This window comes from Entelurus aequoreus, linkage group LG07 (assembly GCF_033978785.1).
Source record: "Entelurus aequoreus isolate RoL-2023_Sb linkage group LG07, RoL_Eaeq_v1.1, whole genome shotgun sequence".
NCBI classification, from domain to species: domain Eukaryota; kingdom Metazoa; phylum Chordata; class Actinopteri; order Syngnathiformes; family Syngnathidae; genus Entelurus; species Entelurus aequoreus.
This window is the reverse complement of record NC_084737.1, coordinates 79,743,344-79,764,436: the sequence shown is the minus strand read 5'-3', so window position 1 is coordinate 79,764,436 and position 21,093 is coordinate 79,743,344. Positions and strand designations below refer to the sequence as shown.

Below are 21,093 nucleotides of genomic sequence, written 5' to 3'. Positions count from 1 at the left end.
GATGCTGAGTGCCAAGCAGGGAGGTAATGGGTCCCATTTTTATAGTCTTTGGTATGACTCGGCCGGGGTTTGAACTCACGACCTACCGATCTCAGGGCGGACACTCTAACCCAGGGGTCCCCAAACTTTTTGACTCATACACTACCGTTCAAAAGTTTGGGGTCACCCAAACAATTTTGTGGAATAGCCTTCATTTCTAAGAACAAGAATAGACTGTCGAGTTTCAGATGAAAGTTCTCTTTTTCAGGCCATTTTGAGCGTTTAATTGACCCCACAAATGTGATGCTCCAGAAACTCAATCTGCTCAAAGGAAGGTCAGTTTTGTAGCTTCTGTAACGAGCTAAACTGTTTTCAGATGTGTGAACATGATTGCACAAGGGTTTTCTAATCATCAATTAGCCTTCTGAGCCAATGAGCAAACACATTGTACCATTAGAACACTGGAGTGATAGTTGCTGGAAATGGGCCTCTATACACCTATGTAGATATTGCACCAAAAACCAGACATTTGCTGCTACAATAGTCATTTACCACATTAGCAATGTATAGAGTGTATTTCTTTCAAGTTAAGACTAGTTTAAAGTTATCTTCATTGAAAAGTACAGTGCTTTTCCTTCAAAAATAAGGACATTTCAATGCGACCCCAAACTTTTGAACGGTAGTGTGTATATATATATATATATATATATATATATATATATATATATATATATATATATATATATATATATATATATATATATATATATATATATATATATATATATATATATATATATATATATATGTATTTATATACACACGTATAGATACATACTGTGTGTATGTATATATATATATATATATATATATATATATATATATATATATATATATATATATATATATATATATATATATTTATTTTTCATTTTTATTAGAGCTGTCAAAATTAATAAGTTAACCCATGTGATTACTCAAAAAAAAATGATCACATTAATCATGAACACAGATTAATCATTTTTCATCAGTTTTAATTTTCCTGAGGGAACTCTCCTGAAGGAATCAATAAAGTACTATCTATCTATCTATCTATCCATCTATCTATCTATCTATCTATCTATCTATCTATCTATCCATCTATCCATCTATCCATCTATCCATCTATCTATCATGCAGTTTATTTTGACCGTACAAGCTCTTTCACCTTAACCATGGTGCAGTCAGTGATTAGATCAATGCATACGTCAGTAAAAAAAATGATTGAGAAAACTCCGACTGGTGTGCAAATTTCACTCCAAAATACAGCCTGAAAGAACTTCAGATAAAACAGTTACCAAGTTTTGGGCAGTTAAATGACATGCGTTCAAGTTAAACGTTTAAAAAAACGTTCCTGGATGACATTCTGACAATAACACTGCATTTGTGTACAAATATTGGGTTATTTTGTTAACAAATGTTAATTATGCAAGCAATTAATCACCTGTGATTAATCACGATTAATCCAAATTTTAAAATGTGATTAATCTGATTAAAAAATAATTATTTGACATGCCTAGTTTTAATATAATACTTCATACATAATATTTTACTATGTTTTATACGTTAGTTTTCAGCTTTTCCGTGTCTGGAGTCAATCTGAATGGTTTTGTTTTATACTTTTTACACTGAAAACGTGTCCTGGTGCAGACCTGTCCAGGAATCAAACACACGCCCTCTGCCATGGAAGGCAGAAGACACCTGTATACCAGGGGTTTTATAATACTGATTATTTTTATTTTGTATAAATATAAAGACAGGATCTCATTTGTCATTTAATATTTATGCATGACATTTTTATTGTGTCAAGACTTCCATTGTTTTGCAAACTATACAAAGAAAGAAAACACTTTTTCTGCTTCACTTAGGTCAGGTTGACTATAGATTGGTGGGGGTCGACATACTCCCGCCTGCGGTTTAATTACCACTTAGGACAAATTTCACCACATCTAGTGTGTGTGTGACAATCATTGGTACTTTAATCTTTAATCTTTAATTAAACAGCATTGCCACCCACGCCAGACAGCATCCGCGCTAACTTGTTTGATGCCGCAGCAGCCCTGCACTATGCTGCCAAACAAAGAAACGTGACTGAGCGTCTGTTGTTGTTTTTTTTAACGCACCCTGCATGTGAATACGGAGCATTTATGGCTTATTCAGACGAGACTCTTCACTCTGCTCACACGAGGGGGTTGGCACATTCAAGAGCACCTGCCACTCAGTAGCGCTCAGAGCTTGACAGATGGCGCTTTAACTTGATGGCGGCAGCAAGGTGGTAAGACATACCACAAAATGGGATGGAGCGGAGTACTGACTGGTGGGATGAGTTAACATATAATACACACTCACTGGTGATAGGATAATCCTACCTGTTGGGAATTGATACAATGTCATATACAAAAATAATGACCAGGAATTTGTTAAAAATTGACATTTTTGTGGTGGGAATGTTTGCCTACCACATTTGTATACAACAGATAATTTGATTCCAGCAAGACTGCAGACTAATAACTATGATTATACCACCGCTATTAAGTAGCAACGCTGCTAAATGAGTCCTTTTATTTAGCTGCATCGCACCAAACTTATTTAGATCTTGCACTAAAAACTACAAACCCCGTTTCCATATGAGTTGGGAAATTGTGTTAGATGTAAATATAAACGGAATACAATGATTTGCGAGTCATTTTCAAGCCATATTCAGTTGAATATGCTACAAAGACAACATATTTGATGTTCAAACTGATAAACATTTTTTTGTTGTTGCAAATAATCATTAACTTTAGAATTTGATGGCAGCAACACGTGACAAAGAAGTTGGGAAAGGTGGCAATAAATACTGATAAAGTTGAGGAATGCTCATCAAACACTTATTTGGAACATCCCACAGGTGAACAGGCAAATTGGGAACAGGTGGGTGCCATGATTGGGTATAAAAGTAGATTCCATGAAATGCTCAGTCATTCACAAACAAGGATGGGGCGAGGGTCACCACTTTGTCAACAAATGCGTGAGCAAATTGTTGAACAGTTTAAGAAAAACCTTTCTCAACCAGATATTGCAAGGAATTTAGGGATTTCACCATCTACACTCCGTAATATCATCAAAGGGTTCAGAGAATCTGGAGAAATCACTGCACGTAAGCAGCTAAGCCCGTGACCTTCCATCCCTCAGGCTGTACTGCATCAACAAGCGACATCAGTGTGTAAAGGATATCACCACATGGGCTCAGGAACACTTCAGAAACCCGCTGTCAGTAACTACAGTTGGTCGCTACATCTGTAAGTGCAAGTTAAAACTCTCCTATGCAAGGCGAAAACCGTTTATCAACAACACCCAGAAACGCCGTCGGCTTCGCTGGGCCTGAGCTCATCTAAGATGGACTGATACAAAGTGGAAAAGTGTTCTGTGGTCTGACGAGTCCACATTTCAAATTGTTTTTGGAAACTGTGGATGTCGTGTCCTCTGGACCAAAGAGGAAAAGAACCATCCGGATTGTTATAGGTGCAAAGTTGAAAAGCCAGCATCTGTGATGGTATGGGGGTGTATTAGTGCCCAAGACATGGGTAACTTACACATCTGTGAAGGCACCATTAATGCTGAAAGGTACATACAGGTTTTGGAGCAACATATGTTGCCATCCAAGCAACGTTACCATGGACGCCCCTGCTTATTTCAGCAAGACAATGCCAAGCCACGTGTTACATCAACGTGGCTTCATAGTAAAAGAGTGCGGGTACTAGACTGGCCTGCCTGTAGTCCAGACCTGTCTCCCATTGAAAATGTGTGGCGCATTATGAAGCCTAAAATAGCAGAAGGGAGACCCCCGGACTGTTGAACAACTTAAGCTGTACATCAAGCAAGAATGGGAAAGAATTCCACCTGAGAAGCTTCAAAAATGTGTCTCCTCAGTTCCCAAACGTTTACTGAGTGTTGTTAAAAGGAAAGGCCATGTAACACAGTGGTGAACATGCCCTTTCCCAACTACTTTGGCACGTGTTGCAGCCATGAAATTCTAAGTTAATTATTATTTGCCAAAAAAAAAATAAAGTTTATGAGTTTGAACATCAAATATGTTGTCTTTGTAGCATATTCAACTGAATATGGCTTGAAAAGGATTTGCAAATAATTGTATTCCGTTTATATTTACATCTAACACAATTTCCCAACTCATATGGAAACGGGGTTTGTAGAAGACATTAACACAATCTTTGCAATAATTGTCGATGCAACAAGAAATAATGATCAATTATGACCAAAATGAATTTCACACATAAGAAATGACATCGATGTTGACTTCAGTGCTACTGACACGCTTGTCACCATTAACCCGTTGCTTATTGAGCTGAACGCCGGGCCATCTAAAAATAAACGCCGCACATAGCTTGGACTACAGCGGGTTGCCGTGACAACCGGCCTTGTTTTGTCTGTGAGGGGACACCAGCTGAGTCTCTGCCACTAAGGAGTCAGAAAGAAGAAGGAAGGAAGACACATACAAGAGGAGAAAGGAAGGAAGAAAGGGTAAGAAAGAGGGAGAGAGACAAAGGAAGCAAGGAGAAAGGAAAAGGGACCGAACAAGGGAAGGAAGGAAGAAGTTGAAAGAAACAGGGGGAAGAAAGAAGGTAACCCAGGGAAAAGGGAAGATGAGGGGGCAAAGACACAGGAAGAAAGGAATAGGAAGGAACATAATAGTTGGAGACATTTGGAAGAAGGAGGGAGGAAAAGAAGGAATGGAGATGTAAGGAAGCATAAAGAAAAGGAGATGAAGCAAAGAAGGATGGAGATAGAAAAGGATGGAAATGAGCGAAAGGAGAAGAAAAGGAGGGGGGGAAAAAGGTGGAAACGATGAAGACAAAAAGGAGAAAAAGCAGATGAAGGGAGCTGAAGGAGTGAAGTATGAGCGAATGGAAGATCCAAGAAGAGGAGAAGGAGACATAAATGGTAAAAAGGAGGGATGAAGAAAGACAATAAGTAAGTTATAAAGGAAGGACAGAAGGTTGTAAAGTGGAGAGGAAGGAGACATACTGTATGAACTACAAGGATGTTCCCGTCAGTGTTTTATGCTGCCCATTCCCATCATTCACATGTGAGATCGGCCGATACCGAGCACATGTATTAACTGTAAATATTGTGCTTTATTTACAGTGAGTGCAACTGACCCAATATTTAAACTAGTTCCTAATTACTAGTTCACAATGACCAAATACAAGTAAAAAAAATACTATCTACTACTCAAATTCTTCCTTTGTCCAGGGAATTATTCACAAGATTTTGTAAACAATGACAAAAACAACAAAAAATGTTGAGGTAAATAAAAATATCGCTCTGATCACTCCATCGATCGATCATATGGATCAATGCGCCCTCCTCTTATGTGTCGTGTACTGACTGTGACAATGCTGACGCACCAACAGTTGGTATATTACCCTCTCTCTAAATTGTTATTCATCTACTTGTTCATTTCTGCTGTATTTTTGTTTTCATCTACACTTCTTAAAAACTTTACTAAGCACTTATTTCTTGGTGTTGTTTTAATCTATGTTAGCTGTTAGCTTAACTGTGCCTGCTCCTGGCTTGCACTTGGTGTGTAACATGTTTAGCCTCGTCTTCCACTCATAATAATTGGTAATGATACTAAGAAATGGAGACTAGGGATGGGTACCGAAATTGTTGCTTTCATAGGCACTGCCCGAATTATCTCGGTACTACTGGCTATCGATTCAAGTAAAATCAAACGGCGGCATATTTTATTGTCTTTGTTGCTTGTGACGAACCAACGAACAATTTCTCTATAGAATCTCCTCTCTGGTCAACAAAAGCCCCATGAAGATTCTAGCGGGAACTCTCATTCAACCCTTTTTCGACTACGCATGCACCTCCTGGTACCCTAGCACCTCCAAAACCCTCAAATCTAGACTCCAAACATCCCAGAACAAGGGGAGGGGGAGGCAAAATAAGGGATGTGGTGGAAAAGAAGGGTAGACGTGATGAAGACAGAAGAAAAGTACGCATGGAGAAAAGGAAACCGAGGAAGGAAGGAAAAGAGCCTAAAACATAAAAGGGAGGAAATCGATGAGGTAAATAAGCATACACATAAAGGAAAGAAAGGATGAATGAGAATAAAGAAGCTAGAGAGGAAGGATGGAGAGCAGAGGAAGGAAGAAAATGAAGAAATGGAGGAGATAGATGCAAGTTAGTGAAAGAAGGCATGGAGCAAGATGGCAGGGAAGAAAGAGAAGGGGGAGATTTAAAAAATGAGGCAAGTAGGATGAGATATAGAATTTAGGGTGAAGAGCTATGGAATAATAATTGTATAGGTGTACAGTATGTAGATTAGAGTTAGTTGTAAGCATTAATAGCTACTGTATATTATAACAACAACATGAGTTCATGCATGCTGCAGCACATTGAGGATCCCAAGTGCTGACCTTCTGATAACAAGGCAGCCTTTTTACCCTCCAGGCCAGAACGTTCCCCCATTAAAATACATCTGAAATACAGCAAAGACATTAAGTGGCCAAAAGGTGCTTGCAGGCATCTTTGCTCGTTTTTTTGTTCTTTCTTTCTCTGCTGGCCCATGCGGCACATAAATGACGGTGCCTTTTCTCATCCTCACGCAGTCCTCCTTCCACCATTTAGCATCAACGTTAGAGCGACATCCCCCACTCGCAGTTCCCAACACCCCAACAAGCCAAAAAGGGAAAGTCTAAAAATAGAAACACGGCGGGCTCACTGGAGAGGAAGCCTGGATGAGAGAATGGGGTGGCGGTTGTGGGGGGGAAGCACCTGCAGTCAAAAATAGAGGTTGTTTTTTTTTACTCAAGCTATTTATAGCACACAACTGGAGCTGAATCTGTCACAGTGTCATGAAATATTCATCCATGAAGCCTCTGACATTTCATTGTGTCGCTGGGGAGACTATTTTATTAGATTAGATGTGTAAGAAAACTATTACGTCTGGTGAGAATAATCTGCATTTTCAATGAGTGCACGTATTATGTACTGATATGTAAGTAAAGCTGCAGACATTTTAAATGCAAGTAGCTTGTCATGAAAATTCATCATCACAAACACGCTTCTGAGAACAACAAATATGAGACTTCAGCTCAGTGAGCATCTAAAGCAGGGGTGTCCAAACAACAGCATTACTAAATATTTGTATTTTCTTTTATAAATGCTCAATTATTTCTGTTACACACAAATCCTCACATTTTGGCATTATGAGTATAAGTTAGGTAATGACTGCACATGCTGTAAACGCTACCTATGATTGTTCAATGAGACTTACCATAGCAGTGTGGTGTGTTCAATGACACTAAGAAAACAAAGACTCTAAGGCTCTCATTGACTTTGACTGCACTACAACTTTATTCGTCTCAGCCTGTCTGCTTTGTGTTGCAGTGCCTGGTTTTCGTGCTACGGGGCGAAGGCACCTTCACGCACACCTAATACCCATTTCCTCCAGACTACTTAAGCTCTCCAGTCCATTCACTTAGAGGCAGTAGATTCCTGATGTTTCACCCTTCCAGTCGTGTTCATCTCCTCTTCTCTGTCTCCACTCACACTCCTCATTCCTGTGGCTCTGCCCCGGCGCTGATGTGTAGTGTTTACTTATTCTCCTTCACACCTCTTGTGTGCGTTTTCCCTTTTCTCCAGACCTTTTGATTCATCCTTAGTTGTTTTTCTCACTCCTTTTTGAGTGTACTTTTTGTTATTATTCTTATTAGTTTCGTATCTGCACTGTACTGTATAATGCATATGTTCCTTCTTGACTGCACTTAAATGTAGAGTATATGTAGTATATGTAGAATATATTTATATTATTTATATATTATATATATAATATATTATATATATTATATTATTTATTATTACTATTGTCTATTGTGAGCGAACTGTGGTGCTGAATTTCCCAGAGGGATCAATAAAGTACTTTCTATTCTATTCTATTCTATTCTATTGTGCTCCTACTCGTGACACCTATTTCGCAGCCACTGAAATGTGTGTTGAATCGCACTAAAACAGAGATTGTGTAAGAAATCCAAGACATGTTTTTAGTGGAATTTTTTCTTCCCAAGACAGAAACAATCTAAAACCAAGGCTAGAGGGGGGGAGGGGGATTACCCACATATGCGGTCCTCTCCAAGGTTTCTCATAGTCATTCACTTCGACGTCCCACTGGGGTGAGTTTTTCCTTGCCCTTATGTGGGCTCTCTACCGAGGATGTCGTTGTGGCTTGTGCAGCCCTTTGAGACACTTGTGATTTAGGGCTATATAAATAAACATTGATTGATTGATTGATATGAAAACCGAGGTACAACCGTACTTATAATATGATCGTTAAGAATGTTAAACCATGACCTGCACAATAAAGCATTCAAATAAATCAACAAAAAACTGATTGTAGTTGATAATAGTTGTTCCACTGTATTATTTTAGTGTTTACAATTAAGTTCACTGAATAATAACTGAAAACAGTAAAAAAAACAAAAAAAACACCTTACTACCTTTAATCTAAAAATTAAAGGAGATTATGGGGTACCTATAATAATAATAAAAAATAGTACAAGAACAACAATTCCAAATGCATACATGTTTTTTCAACATTTTTGACACAATTATATGCGAACATTTTGAAAAACTGGGTCACACTACACTCAAAATCCTTTGGCTTGGATGGCAAATGAGTGTCATCATGTTATTTCCATCCATCAGAGTCCCATCGCTATGGTTAGGGCAACATCAAGTGTTAATTGGCTTGATGTGTTAAAGCTTATTTCTTGTCTGTGATTACGCAGCTCTTTGCACAACAGGGGCAGCCACTTTTGAGAAAAGAGGCACTTAAACGCTTTTTAAAAATAATGCTTTTTATAACCTCCTTATTTCTAATCCAGTGCGTATACCCTCGATTTCATATTGGCCACCTTGAAGAAAAAAAATAAAATATAAAAAAATCAAAACAAAACCAGGACTGTCAATTTTCTTTTTTTTCTTCTTTTTTTAAAAAAATTAGATATAATCACATTTTGGAATTTGGATAAATCATGATTAATGACAGGCGATTACTTGCTTGCATGATTAACATTTGTTCAGCAAAAGACCCCAATATTTGTACACATACAATTTTACTGGCAGAATGTCACCCAGGAACATTCTTAAACATTTTATGAAAATGCATTTAATTTATTTTCACGAAACTTAGTATCAGTTTTATGTCAAATTCTCTCAGGCTGTATTTTGGAGTGAAAAATGCCAGCGAGCACACCAGTCGGAGTCTCCTCGCTCATTTTTGTACTGACGTATGTATGCATTGATCTGATCACTGACCGTAAGATTTAAGGGCATGTACGGTCAAAATAAACTGCATGATTAATCTAATCATGATTAATGCGATATTTTTTGTGAGTTTTTTTGATTAATTGAAACTTTTATTAGTAGATTGCACAGTGAAGTACATATTCCGTACAATTGACCACTAAATGGTAACACCCGAATAAGTTTTTCAACTTGTTTAAGTCGGGGTCCACTTAAATTGATTCATGATACAGATATATACTATTTTCATAATACAGTCATCACACAAGATAATCATCAGAGTATATACAATGAATTGTTTACATTATTTACAATCCGGGGTGTGGGATATGGAGGGGGGTCAGGATTGGATGGTATCAACACTTCAGTCATCAACAATTGCATCATCAGATAAATTTATTTTAGGGTTGAAGTTGCCTGGAGGTGTTGTTTTAGTGCGGTTTTGAAGGAGGATAGAGATGCCCTTTCTTTTATACCTGTTGGGAGCGCATTCCACATTGATGTGGCATAGAAAGAGAATGAGTTAAGACCTTTGTTAGATCGGAATCTGGGTTTAACGTGGTTAGTGGAGCTCCCTCTGGTGTTGTGGTTATGGCGGTCATTTACGTTAAGGAAGTAGTTTGACATGTACTTCGGTATCAGGGAGGTGTAGCGGATTTTATAGACTAGGCTCAGTGCAAGTTGTTTTACTCTGTCCTCCACCCTGAGCCAACCCACTTTGGAGAAGTGGGTAAGAGTGAGGTGTGATCTGGGGTGGAGGTCTAAAAGTAACCTGACTATCTTGTTCTGGAGTTAATTCGTTAATTTTGACAGCCCTACTTAAAACCAACCGAACAATCAGCAAGATACACTACATGCTAGCTTACTTAGCAAGACAACCAGTTAAAATGTATGCTAATGTTAGCACTGGATAGAGAGCCTACTGACCAACCGCATCTCTGTCTGGACTGGAGCCTGCAGTGCCTCAGACTGGAAGTCTCTGCAGAGAGTGGTGAGGATGGCTGAAAAGATCATCAAGACTCCTCTTCCTCCTATCCAGGAGATGGCAAAAAGCAGCTGCCTGACCAGGGCTCAGATAATCTGCAGACTCCCCCCACCCCCCACCAAGGACTGTTTTCACTGCTGGACTTTACAAAGAAGTTCTGCAGCCTCCGTAACAGAACCTCCAGGTTCTATAACAGCTTCTTCCCTCAGGCCGTAAGACTCCTAAACGCATCATAATAATCCCCTCAATTACCCCCAAAAATGGATTAACTCGCTGGAATATAAAGACAATATAACATACATCCATAAACGTGGATGCATATGCAAAAGTGCAATATATTTATCTGTCCAGTAATCTATTTATTTATACATGCACCTTATAGCTCTTTTATCCTGCACTACAACGAGCTTATGTTACGAAATTTCGTTCTTATCTGTACTGTAAAGTTCAAATTTGAATGACAATAAAAGGAAGTCTAAGTCTAAGTATACTGTAGCTCACATAGCTATGCTTATGTAAGCCATTTTCCCATAATTAAGAAAGGCTTCATTGACAAGCTTTCTTATATATGCTGCATAGACGTCCAGGCTCTAGATCGGCGCACAAAACTTTCGCTGTCCTTTACTGGAGAAGAGTAGTGGGAGTTCAATCTTCACATTACTGGAGAGGGTCCTCTCTAGATGAGAGAATACTTGCCAACCCTCCCGAATTTTCCGGGAGACTCCCGAATTTCACGGCCTCTCCCGAAAATCTCCCGGGACAACCATTCTCCCGAATTTCTCCCGATTTCCACCCGGACCTGAGTGAGGACAGCCTGTCGTCACGTCCACTTTTCCTCCATATAAACAGCGTGCCGGCCCAGTCACGTTATAACATCTACAGCTTTTAGAGCTCAGTGCGCAACTGCACACACAACAAGAAGGAGACTATTATATATGTCTCCGTTATCCATAGGTTTATCTATAACCCATAAAGTAGGCAGGCACGGAGCTATTGCTCAGTGTGTGTTTATTCCAGCTGGCACGTTAATAGACTGACACACAACATCCGGATTCCCATCATGCATTGCTTCAAAACTACGGCAAGTAGTAATGTCCAAAAACATAACAGTATGGTTAGAAAGATAGTGACAGAGAATAGAACGAAGATGGACAATTCAACTCTAAACTCACTCCTTTCCTGCAAATTACATTTCACAGATGCTGCCCATACCTATGCTGCTTCAAAGGCTGTGCTACTGGCTGCAAAGCATTGCACTTTCAAATACGACAATGATTAGAGAGGAGTTTTATGTGTGTGTATATGTGTAAATAAATGAACACTGAAATTCAAGTATTTCTTATATATACACTACCGTTCAAAAGTTTGGGGTCACATTGAAATGTCCTTATTTTTGAAGGAAAAGCACTGTACTTTTCAATGAAGATAACTTTAAACTAGTCTTAACTTTAAAGAAATACACTCTATACCAGGGGTCACCAACCTTTTTGAAAGCAAGAGCTACTTCTTGGGTAGTGATTAATGCGAAGGGCTACCAGTTTGATACACACTTAAATAAATTGCCAGAAATAGCCAATTTGCTCAATTTACCTTTAACTCTATGTTATTATTAATAATTAATGATATTTACACTTAATTGAACGGTTTAAAAGAGAAGAAAATACGAAAAAAATGACAGTTAAATTTTGAAACATAGTTTATCTTCAATTTCGAGTCTTTAAAATTCAAAATTCAACCGAAAAAAAGAAGACAAAAACTTAAAAAAAGAATTTATGGAACATCATTAGTAATTTTTCCTGATCAAGATTAATTTTAGAATTTTGATGACATGTTTTAAATAGGTTAAAATCCAATCTACACTTTGTTAGAATATGTAACAAATTGGACCAAGCTATATTTCTAACAAAGACAAATCATTATTTCGTCTAGATTTTCCAGAACAAAAATTTTAAAAGAAATTCAAAAGACTTTGAAATAAGATTTAAATTTGATTCTACAGATATTCTAGATTTGCCAGAATAATTTTTTTGAATTTTAATCATAATAAGTTTGAAGAAATATTTCACAAATATTCTTCGTCGAAAAAACAGAAGCTAAAATGAAGAATTAAATTAAAATTTATGTATTATTCTTTACAATAAAAAAAATAAATTTACTTGAACATTGATTCAAATTGTCAGGAAAGAAGAGGAAGGAATTTAAAAGGTAAAAAGGTATATGTGTTTAAAAATCCTAAAATCATTTTTAAGGTTGTATTTTTTCTCTAAAATTGTCTTTCTGAAAGTTATAGGAAGCAAAGTAAAAAAAATAATGAATTTATTTAAACAAGTGAAGACCAAGTCTTTAAATTATTTTCTTGGATTTTCAAATTCTATTTGAGTTTTGTCTCTCTTAGAATTAAAAATGTCGGGCAAAGCGAGACCAGCTTGCTAGTAAATAAATAAAATTTAAAAAATAGAGGCAGCTCACTGGTAAGTGCTGCTATTTGAGCTATTTTTAGAACAGGCCAGCGGGCTACTCATCTGGTCCTTACGGGCTACCTGGTGCCCGCGGGCACCGCGTTGGTGACCCCTGCTCTATACATTGCTAATGTGGTAAATGACTATTCTAGCTGCAAATGTCTGCTTTTTGGTGCAATATCTACATAGGTGTATAGAGGCCCATTTCCAGCAACTATCACTCCAGTGTTCTAATGGTACAATGTGTTTGCTCATTGGCTCAGAAGGCTAATTTATGATTAGAAAACCCTTGTGCAATCATGTTCACACATCTGAAAACACTTTAGCTCGTTACAGAAGCTACAAAACTGACCTTCCTTTGAGCAGATTAAGTTTCTGGAGCATCACATTTGTGGGGTCAATTAAACGCTCAAAATGGCCAGAAAAAGATAACTTTCATCTGAAACTCGACGGTCTATTTTAGTTCTTAGAAATGAAGGCTATTACACAAAATTGTTTGGCTGACCCCAAACTTTTGAACGGTAGTGTATATATATATATATTGGGGACGGCGTGGCGAAGCTGGTAGAGTGGCCGTGCCAGCAATCGGAGGGTTGCTGGTTACTGGGGTTCAATCCCCACCTTCTACCATCCTAGTCACGTCCGTTGTGTCCTTGGGCAAGACACTTCACCCTTGCTCCCGATGGCTGCTGGTTAGCGCCTTGCATGGCAGCTCCCTCCATCAGTGTGTGAATGTGTGTGTGAATGGGTGAATGTGGAAATACTGTCAAAGTGCTTTGAGTACCTTGAAGGTAGAAAAGCGCTATACAAGTATACCCATTTATATATATTTATATTTATATATATATACATATATATATATATAAATGTAAGTATTTCTTTTATATATATATATATTAGGGCTGCAACAACTAATCGATTATCAAAATAGTTGGCGATTCATTTAGTCATCGATTCGTTGGATCTATGCTATGCGCATGCGCAGAGGCTACTTTTTTTTATAATCCTTTAATTATAAACTGCAACATTTACAAACAGCTGAGAAACAATAATCGAAATAAGTAAGGTGCCAGTATGCTGTTTTTTTTCAGTAAAATACTGGAAAGGATAGAAATGTAGTTTGTCTCTTTTATCCGATTATTAATCGATTAATCGAAGTAATAATGAACAGATTAATCGATTATCAAATTAGTTGTTAGTTGCAGCCCTAATATATATATATATATATATATATATATATATATATATATATATATATATATATATATATATATATATATATATATATATATATATATATATATATATATATATATATATATATATATATATATATATATATATATATATATATAAAAGAAATACTTGAATTTCAGTGAATTCTAGCTATAAATATACTCCTCCCCCTTAACCCCGCCCCCCCCGGCTTCACCATAATAGCGCGACACGTCACATCCACCAACAAAATGAAAAAAAACAATGGCTTACTCTAACGTTTATGTCCTCCTGTCCCACTCCTTTATGTTACATCTATCAAGTTGGAAACGTTGGCTATATTGAGTATGTGAAAAATGGATAAAGTGCACAATAGAACTTCTTGGACAGGTATGGACAAACACAGCTAATTAGCATTAAAGCTACTGACACACAAAAGGGCGTCTTCACAGTAGAGCTTACATAGAGTTACATAAAGCCTAGATCGTGGGCAACACACTTCCAATACACTACTGTGGGACCTCTGAGTCATGTCAAATTATAATCTAGGACAGGGGTGTCAAACTCATTTTAGGTCAGGGGCCACATAAAGGAAAATCTATTCCCAAGTGGGCCGGACTGGTAAAATCATGTCATGATAACTTAAAAATAAAGACAACTTCAGATTGTTTTCTTTGTTTAAAAATCACATTCTGAAATTGTACAAATCATAAGTTGTTGTTTTTTACACTTACATGTTGCTGTTCATAGTAGTCTATCTTCATTTGTCTGGATTTATAATTTCTGAATAAATAATGTGATAATATCAATCAGTCAAATAGGTGTGAATCTGGCAGAGTTTTAAAATGCTCTCATTGGTGTGAAATTTTAATCTATATATGTAATAAATAGTAATATCAGAATCAATTACAGGATGTTATTAATGTAATTTACTATTTTTTTTCAACTGATGTACTAACATGTGGTTTATTCTGTACACATGTATCATCATCTACAACAAAACCTGTGAATTTGGACTCATTCCATGAATCACACATGAAGTTAAAAGGGGATACTTGTTATTTTAGCATATTTATGTGCACCCATATAATGTGTCCCCAGTCCTCTATCTTAAAGGCCTACTGAAATGAATTTTTTTTATTCAAACGGGGATAGCAGAATGTGTCCCCAGTCCTCTATCTTAAAGGCCTACTGAAATGAATTTTTTTTATTCAAACGGGGATAGCAGATCCATTCTATGTGTCATACTTGATCATTTCGCGATATTGCCATATTTTTGCTGAAAGGATTTAGTAGAGCACATCGACGATAAAGTTCGCAACTTTTGGTCGCTGATAAAAAAAAGCCTTGCCTGTACCGGAAGTAGCGTGACGTCAAAGGTTGAAAGGCTCCTCACATTTCCCCATTGTTTACACCAGCAGCGAGAGCGATTCGGACCGAGAAAGCGACGATTACCCCATTAATTTGAGCGAGGATGAAAGATTTGTGGATGAGGAACGTGAGAGTGAAGGACTAGAGTGCAGTGCAGGACGTATTTTTTTTCGCTCTGATCGTAACTTAGGTACAAGGGCTCATTGGATTCCACACTTTCTCCTTTTTCTATTGTGGATCACGGATTTGTATTTTAAACCACCTCGGATACTATATCCTCTTGAAAATCACGATCCGGGACTGTGCCAATCACGATCCGGGACTGTGCAATCAGCGAATACATGCCAACTGGACAATAGTTATCATATTTATTTACATATTTAATCCAAAATAAAATGCCTGCACAGCATAGGAGGTAGGAAATGCTGACTCCCACCCCCTCAGCACCCTGGGAACCAGCATTACTCCTCTCTAGTCAGTTCACTAGTCACTTTATACTTTTTACTGTCTCGTTTTTTCTACATTGCCTTTTAGAGTGGTCTTAGGCCATGTTGCATATTGTGTATATTGTGTTGTTTTTGTATATTGTGTGGTTTCTTCTTTTTTTTAAATGCAAAGCACCTTAGGGAAGCAACCTAAATTTCGTTGGACCTGTACCTGTACATGCACAATGACAATAAAGATCATTCATTCATTCATTCATTCATTCAAAATGAGAGTCGAGAACACGAAATGGACATTCACAGTGACTTTTATCTCCACGACAATACATTGGCGAAGCACTTTAGCTACGGAGCTAACGTGATAGCATCGTGCTTAACTGCAGATAGAAACAAAAGAAATAAACCCCTGACTGGAAGGATAGACAGAAAATCAACAATACTATTAAACCATGGACAAGTAACGGTTAATGCTTTCCAGCCTGGCGAAGCTTAACAATGCTGTTGCTAACGATGCCATTGAAGCTAACTTAGCTACGGGACCTCACAGAGCTATGCTAAAAACATTAGCTCTCCACCTACGCCAGCCAGCCCTCATCTGCTCATCAACACCCGTGCTCACCTGCGTTCCAGCGATCGACGGAGCGACGAAGGACTTCACCCGATCATCGATGCGGTCGGCGGCTAGCGTCGGATAGCGCGTCTGCTATCCAAGTCAAAGTCCTCCTGGTTGTGTTGCTGCAGCCAGTCGCTAATACACCGATCCCACCTACAGCTTTCTTCTTTGCCGTCTTCATTGTTCATTAAACAAATTGCAAAAGATTCACCAACACAGATGTCCAGAATACTGCGGAATTTTGCGATGAAAACAGAGCTTTTTGTATTGGATACAATGTGTCCGAATACTTCCGTTTCAACCATTGACGTCACGCGCATACGTCATCATATCTAGACGTTTTCAACCGGAAGTTTCGCGGGAAATTTAAAATGTCACTTTATAAGTTAACCCGGCCGTATTGGCATGTGTTGCAATGTTAAGATTTCATCATTGATATATAAACTATCAGACTGCGTGGTCGCTAGTAGTGGCTTTCAGTAGGCCTTTAACCAGGCACATAGCTCCGCCCCCTCTGAAGTCATGCGCACTACTGCGGTAGGGGATACAAACAATTGTTATTGCGACATCCAGTGGACACATTTAGAAGAGCAGTTTCTTTCATTCAAATGTCATTCTAATTTTTATACCTACCAAAATCCTCTCGCGGGCCGGATGAAACTTGTTTGAGGGCCGAGCCGTACGTTTGACACCCCTGATCTAGGACCTTTTAATCATTTAGCCTTGTGTGCATCTCAAATAAATAAATATGTTGATGCTCAGTGTACGTCTTTAAGCTCAAGCAACTCTTCTGAACACACAAAGCCCACTACATTACTCACACAAATATATATATCACACTGCTTATTTTTGGTCTTTTTTCTCATTCAAACAAACACATCAATCATTTCTGTCAGTATTTATGTCCAACATTATCCCTCACAAACATGAATGTCTCCCTTTTAATTTGGCATGCTGCACGCCGGAGTCCCGGCTGTGCAGATTCCATTTACAGAGATGAGAATAAATTATTAAAATCATCAAGAGAGTTGGTTTTTGTTGTTTTGCGTCTCTTTTCATCAAATGGAGGCACGCAGATACATTGCAACGAGCGCTATCATGGCTGCAGTTCCGTGCCATTAAAACCAAAGCCAGGAGCAGCTCGTGTGAGATGGGGAAGTTGCTAATGAATGCATGAAAGCAAGCATACAAAAGGAGAAACACAACACAGGCTTGTGTCAAATGGAAATGAGGACACTGGCAGGCCATTTGGTAAGTGATGACCAGCAGCAGAGGCTGATAATTGATTCAAATGTTTATATGACGTGAACAAAAGCACAGAAATGTGTTTGTCAACATGTACGGGCTCTACATTTAAAGGGGAACTGCACTTTTGGGGGGAATTCTGCCTATCATTTACAATCCTTATGTAAGACAAGAAAACATGTTTTTCCTTTTTTTTATGCATTCTAAATAGTAAATAAATGCAATAGAGATGTCCGATAATATCGGTCTGCCGATATTATCGGCCGATAAATGCGTTAAAATGTAATAGCGGAAATTATCGGCATCGGTTTTTTTATTATCAGTATCGTTTTTTTTTTTTTTTTTTGTTTTTTGTTTTTTTTTATTAAATCCACATAAAAAATACAAGATACACTTACAATTAGTGCAACAACCCAAACAACCTCCCTCCCCCATTTACACTCATTCACACAAAAGGGTTGTTTCTTTCTGTTATTAATATTCTGCTTCCTACATTATATATCAATATATATCAATACAGTCTGCAAGGGATACAGTCCGTAAGCACACATGATTGTGCGTGCTGCTGGTCCACTAATAGTACCAACCTTTAACATTTAATTTTACTCATTTTCATGAATTACTAGTCTCTATGTAACTGTTTTTATATTGTTTTACTTTCTTTTTTATTCAAGAAAATGTTTTTAATTTATTTATCTTATTTTATTGTATTAATTTTTTTTAAAAAGGACCTTATCTTCACCATACCTGGTTGTCCAAATTAGGCATAATAATGTGTTAATTCCACGACTGTATATATTGGTATCGGTTGATATCGGTATCGGTAATTAAGAGTTGGACAATATCAGAATATCGGACATCGGCAAAAAAGCCATTATCGGGCATCCCTAATCACAAAGTTCGTTTTTTTCTTCGACAACATCACTGATTAATACTGACTGCAGACTTCATGAGAGCCAACAAACATAATTAAACATTACTTACTGGGCAATGTCTGCTGTCAGTAAGATGCCGACTGATAGAATGTTGTTATATTCCCGTTTAGATGAAGAATGACTCATAATCCTCGCTAACCAAAGTGGGGTGAAATCAAGTGTTTCTTTGTGTCTTTCTCGCCATTTCCGGCTCTAAATTGGCTGCCGAATGTTACCAACTTGGCGGATTACGTCCTCATCCTTCTACTATCAAGGTGAGAGGCATTATTTATAATCTAGAATAAACTTCCACAAGTTCCGACGCGCCAACGCAGCTCACCATCCGATTATGTTAACATAGGCACACAAGCTAGTGATCACGACGCTGCTATAAATAAATTGTCTGTGTTAGGACTTATAATCAGAAATACAGTACCTTTTAAAAGTTTGAGTACGCCTGGTTATTCAAATGCATGAGATAATGTCCCTAAACCTTTGTCTGGTACTATAGATAAAAGTCAAAATCATATTTGTTTCTAAAAGAATACTAGTTTGTTGGACAAAACTGTGATATTTATCTGTATTTATTATAAGAAATAACATACCGCATCAAAAAAAACAACCCTATACATTTTTTTGTGAGCAATCATCTTTTGGAACATCAGAGCAGAAGAATGGAGCATGAAAATATTAAAGTTGCTGACTTAAACAGATGGTCAGTGTGTGCAGAGTTTGCATATAAACAGGATATGGATGAGAGTGTGCAGGTAAACATGAATATGCTGAAAGAAGTGCTTCAGCGGGCCACTTAAGGATCTGGGATTCTGACGAAGCAATGCACTTAATCATCTTCATTGGTTAAAGATGCCGCCTCTCATGGGCTTCAGGCAAATAGTTTGAGTCATAACGACCACTCAAGTCATCCACACGCACATTCACTGTACCAACACACATATACACATACTGTACATATACATTCACTGTACCAACATACATATACACATACTGTACATATACATTCACTGTACCAACATACATATACACATACTGTACATATACATTCACTGTACAAACATACATATACACATACTGTACATATACAAGTACATATACATACATGCACTCATGTATAAAATCGCATTTCATCAAACATGTATTAACGTTTTTGCCCTAGGGGAAACTGGGTAACACATGGCACACTGACAAAGCTTAACCTAAAGTTACTATAACAATCTACAAGGTTAATATAGTTGGCTTATCTTTCTTCCCCTCCATGCATCTGCTTTCTTTTGTATTTCAAGTTGTCATTACATATAGGTATTGTTGCATTTGAACAATTGTATTGTTGATAATAGAGGTAATTATTGTCAATATTCATTATCAATAGTGCTATTTCTATTGGTATTTGTATTTGGGCATCTACATCAACAATATGATTTGCCTGAGTAGCTGGACAGGACAAAAAAAGACCTCCCAAAAACAACCACTCAAGTCAAGTACCACCAACCAACCCCTTTTCTCACAGTCATGATTCACTACAAAAAGTTGAGTGTTAGTTTCTACTTACCGTACTTATTATAGAGTTGTGAATATCTGTGATGTCACAATTTGTGCTCATACAGTAGACCAAACAAAGATGGACCCAGAACAGAGCAATGGAGTTACATTTGAGACCAGCAATATGATGTGGGTTTTTTTTTCATTCTAACCTCTTTAAAAACACCATTAACTTATTTGCAACTTTCTTAAGGTCCACTTAATTAATCTTTGTACCTAATTTTTATCCCTTTTCTGCTCCCAGAGGTGAAAAGTGTGAGCATACATACGGTCAGGGTCAAAAAGCATATAACAGACATAACTGTTATCGCTACCAAGGCAATTATACTTTCATTGTGAGTTATTCAAAATGTTTTACTGATTTTTTCATACCTGGTACAATATTTTAATGTATGTGTAGAAATATGCCTTCAATTAATCTAATATATTATAATCAATACAATATTAATGCGATTATAATGAGTAAACGCTCATTTCGTTTAACGGCACTATTTTTGTTGATGCCCGATTTACGTGCGCTCGTCATGTGTGACCGTCGGCCCCAGCCACAAGTGGGAAGTTGTATTGAATATGGCCAAATACTGGTTAAAAAAGGCATAATGTTTAATAAACAAATATTTGCAGAAAACAAACAAATTGTCCTAACCCATGTTGATAGGATTAAAAACTTGTAAATTATATGTCTAAGGTTTGGTTTGGTTTAAATGTATTTCGAACATATATGCAATTACAAATGATCCATTATTACATTTCTCTAATAACTCATGTTCAAAAAGTAGTAGGAAGAAGCCAAGTTTATTTAATCCTACCCCTTTTCCAATTTATAGCAATTTAGTAGCAGCATATACTGTATGTTCACTTTCTGTCCTCATTTTGTAACACAATTTACATCAATGAATTACACTGGATCTCTTAATAAATAGTTAAGTCAGGTATGATGAATAATATCTATATAAGA

At 37.4% G+C, this 21,093-nt stretch overlaps 1 protein-coding gene across 2 annotated transcripts in view; it reads right to left on the bottom strand.

Annotated features, from left to right (window-relative positions):
* The window catches only part of acot7 (acyl-CoA thioesterase 7), a 120,495-nt gene that overhangs the window by 755 nt on the left and 98,647 nt on the right, over positions 1-21,093 (bottom strand). The gene's annotated exons all lie outside the window — the stretch shown is intronic.